We start from the raw sequence: 3930 nt of genomic DNA, 5'->3' as shown, positions 1-3930 counted from the left end.
GGAATCTCTCAGCTCAAACTTCCCCATGGGCTCAGCAAGGAGGAGTTCTGCTGCAGTCCCTCAAGCTTCTTCAGTGCTCACAGTCCTGGCTCTGCTTCCCTGAAGCCACAGGGCTTCCTTTGGAAACATTTTATGGCCATCTGCAAGTCAGTAGGTACTCTGAAAGCCACCGAGCTGGAGAGCAGTTGCTAAGTTGTTGCTGAATTGTCTTTAGTCATAATCCATTTGTCTCCTCACTTTATCAAACAAAGATTTGGAGGAAGAGAGCAGGTCCTGGAAGCCTCCAGCTGAGAAATGCTGCCTTACAAGTACAGACATGTTTCTCTTTGCAGTGATATTGCTTGCCTTGCCATTCTGTCTGGAGTAAGATCTCAGAGCAGCAGCAAGCCTGGGCAGTAGCTTGTTAGCAGCTCCTCGACTGAATGAATGGTGCTGGTTTATTTCCCCTCTGGCCAGGAGCCCTGGAGGAGCAGCAGAATTTCTTTGCCCTGTGTCATCCCCCAGTTGGCTCCTCTACCCCACTCCGTGCCCGGTTGCTCTTTATTAGACGTGGTGGCTCTTCCCTGGTTTCTCCTGCCTGCTTCCCGAGGCACGGGCAAGCGAGTGTGGATGCAGGACCAGCTCTGGAAGGGGGAGGAAGTGTGGAAGTGTGGAAGTCTGCTGAGGTGGAGTGGGATAAATGAAGAGTCTCGATTGAAATTGGTGAGCTGGAAGGAGAGGATTCAGTGGTCCCAACGTGTGTGTCTGAAACCAGTCATGTTCTTGAAAGCAGGAGGAAAAAAGTGCTGTTTGCCTTGTGTTGGAGACCTCCTCAGAGAAGAAGAACAGTTTTCTTGGGGTGGCTCTTCCTTTCTGTGGCTGCAAAGAGGGTCCGTGGTGCTCCGATACCTGAATTCTTGGGGTAGAAAGAGCAGCTTAATCCTACCTTAAGTACTTGGGATAGATTTGGAGAGGTAAAATACGCACCCACGAGCCCTCCACGTACGCAGGGACATCGCAGGGAGGTTGGTGCTTGTCCAGAGTTTCCTGTGCTCAGTGCAGCCACAAGCTGGCTGCACAATGGAGGGGACAGTGTCCATGTGATTCATGTAGTTGTCTTCTGCCCCCCTTTATGTCTTTGCCTGCGGGCTCAGTTTGGAGCTGTTGCCATTGCTGTCGGCTGCAGAGCCGCCACCAGAGGGTGGTACATTGGGGGCAATGAGGGTTGGATGCTCCCTACGAGACGCCTCAGAGGCATGAACAACAGCTCCCAAGGGGAAGGTGGAATGGCAGCGAGGCTGTTCCTCCAGCTACTTGCATGTGGGGCAGGCTCTTTACGAAGCTCTTCCTTGCTGGAAGGGTGCCAGCAGAGCAGCTGCTGGATGGTGACAAACCTAGGGGCAGCCAAGGTCTGGCTTTTGGTGAAGCCGAGTGTGCAGTCAGGTCGTGCCCTCAGGGTGCTGAAGCTGGGTGACCAGTGGCAAATAGCAGCTCCCCTGCCATTTTGTGTCTCTGCTTCTCCTCTAGCCTGGATCCCTGCTGTTACCGCTTCAAGATGACAAACAAAGGACGACGCACCCATCTGCTCTATTGGACCACAGAAGGTGGCACCACACTTGAGCAGTGCAAGCGTCTCCCTCGCATCAGTAAGAGCAAGGGCAAGGTTTCCTCCTGTGGCCCTGTGCTGAAGCTTCAGCCGCTGAGGACGGAGCTGATGCCCGGCCAGACAGCGGAGGTGGTGCTGGAAGGCTCCTGCAGCACCCCCCAGGTGAGTTCTGCATCAGGGCATTTGTGCAGCCCCTTGACATTTGCCTGAGCAAATGGGCAAGTGCTTCTGAGAACCTGGTTTCCTGCCATAAGTTACTGTGGCAGCACCAGTTGCTTTCCATGCTCGCCACCATCAGTTGCTGAGGCTTTTTGAGTTCCATGGCTACCATACAGCCAACTTGGTGGTAGCAAAACATGGCCTGAAGGCACTGTCGCCCCAGGCTCTGTCCAGCATGGCCTTGAACCCTGCCAGGGATGGAGCATTCACCACTGCTTTGGCAACCTGTGCCAGTGCCTCACCATCCTCACAGTGAAGGACCTCTTCCTTGTATCTAACCTGAACTCGCCCTGTTTGAGTTTAAGTCCATTACCCTTGTCCTGTTGCTGCAGTTCCTGAGAAGAGTCCGTGTCCGGCATCCTTGTAGGCCCCGTTCAGCTAGTGGAAGGCTGCTCTGAGGTCTCCCCGCGGTTTCTCTTCTCCAGGCTGAGCAGCCCCAGTTTTCTCAGCTGGCCTTAAAGTTAGAGGTAGACTGGGAGCCCAGGCAGAAAGTAACTAAAGAAATGGCCAGTTGTCTGTGTGGGGAAGCAGCGAGTGAAACAAAACACCCAGGAAGGTAGGGAGTGTCTGGGAGCAGCATTGATTTTCCTCTGTAGACAGACACGGGCCGGGAGCTTGTCCGTCCCGGAGACCGGGACGAGAGAAATGAACCCAGTGTGCCAGCTCTAATGATCCGAATGATGTCCGTCCACATGGGAAAGTGTTCCAGGGATCATTAGAACTGAGAGCTTGACTTGTGTCAGTATTCCCATCAGCGCTCGCCCCGCTCCCTCAGCCAGCCCCCGTGTGCCGAGGGCAGGCAGGTCTTGCAGCACCCTTGGGTTGCAGCTCAGAGGGGCAGATTTCAGCAGAGTCACTGAGTGTTCTCCTCCCTGGACCCTTCTCTCCGGGGGAAATCCAGCTCTGCAGAGGAGCTGCCGTCTGACCCCGGTGTGCCTTCCCTGGCTCCAGGAGCACTGGGCACAAGTGTTTAAGTGAATGGGGAATAAATGTGCATTAAGCTTCTGCTTCTGCTAGAGTTTGAGAGGGGTTTTAAAGGATTGCCTGGGTGGTAGCTTGAGGAAGACTTGATCTCTCAGGTGGTTGACTCCGATGGGACTGTCCCTGTGCAGTCCTGAGCCCATAAGGCTTTGCTGAAGAGGGAAGAAGGAACCAGAAGGGAAATGGTCAGGCCACTGGTGAGGGTGCCTTCCTGGAAAGCCAAATGGGCATCTGTGAGCTCAGCTGTGGCTACCTGGCTCGTGCAGTCCAAGCCAAGAGCCTGGGATTGGGTCTTCCACCTTCCCTAGGTCTCGAGAACTTCATACTCTTGAGGCTGGTTAGAAGCCCAAGACCCTGTGGTGCACGTGCAGCACAGGTGATTCTGACGTCTCTAGGCTCTGAGGAGGAGTTGGGTTGTGGTGGTCTATCAGAGGGAAGAGAGAGGAAAAAAGGGAGGAATGTGGGGAAGTGAAACCATGAGGAGGAATCAGGAAAAGTCTTGGATGTAAGAGCATCCAGCTTAAGTAGAGGGTTTTCATGCCAGGTTGAAGACATCTCTTTCCTGGGGAGGTTTGTTTTACAGGCAGGTCTAGGGGGACACAGTACATCCTAGGAAGGCAGGCTGTCTGTCTGGGGTTTTCCCAGGGATCCTTTCCACTAAACTTGCAAGGGAGGATTTGCTGGCATTGATCCTTCTATCCCCTGTTTCCCTTCATACAGTCTGGTTTGTTTTTTTTTAATGAGTTCCTACAGTTTTCGGTAAGCATTTTGTTTGGCAGTGGGACAAAGCAAAGCAATAACCGTTTGGGCAGGGATTGTTCTGAGAGCTGTAGGCAGCACAAGACTCCTGAGGGCCTTTTGTGGTGGTTGGGTTGTAACACGAGGGACGCGTGAGTGCAGAACAAAGAGGATGCAGCTTATAAAGAAGAGAGGGCTCCTGAGGAGACCAATGGCTGTAACTTCATGCAGTAATGGGGCGTGTGGGTGGGCGGCTCAAAGATGCAGTGTGTTTTGTGGACACCCTGATAACACCCGCTGGGGGCCGTGTGGCTCGCATGCAGGTGGTGAAGGAGAAGCTGCTGTGTCACGCCATCGTGGGCAAGGAGGGAGTGAAGAATCTGATCGTGCAGGTGGACGTCACGTGC

Source organism: Lathamus discolor, chromosome Z, assembly GCF_037157495.1.
Source record: "Lathamus discolor isolate bLatDis1 chromosome Z, bLatDis1.hap1, whole genome shotgun sequence".
NCBI classification, from domain to species: Eukaryota; Metazoa; Chordata; class Aves; order Psittaciformes; family Psittacidae; genus Lathamus; species Lathamus discolor.
This window is presented reverse-complemented; position numbering follows the sequence as displayed.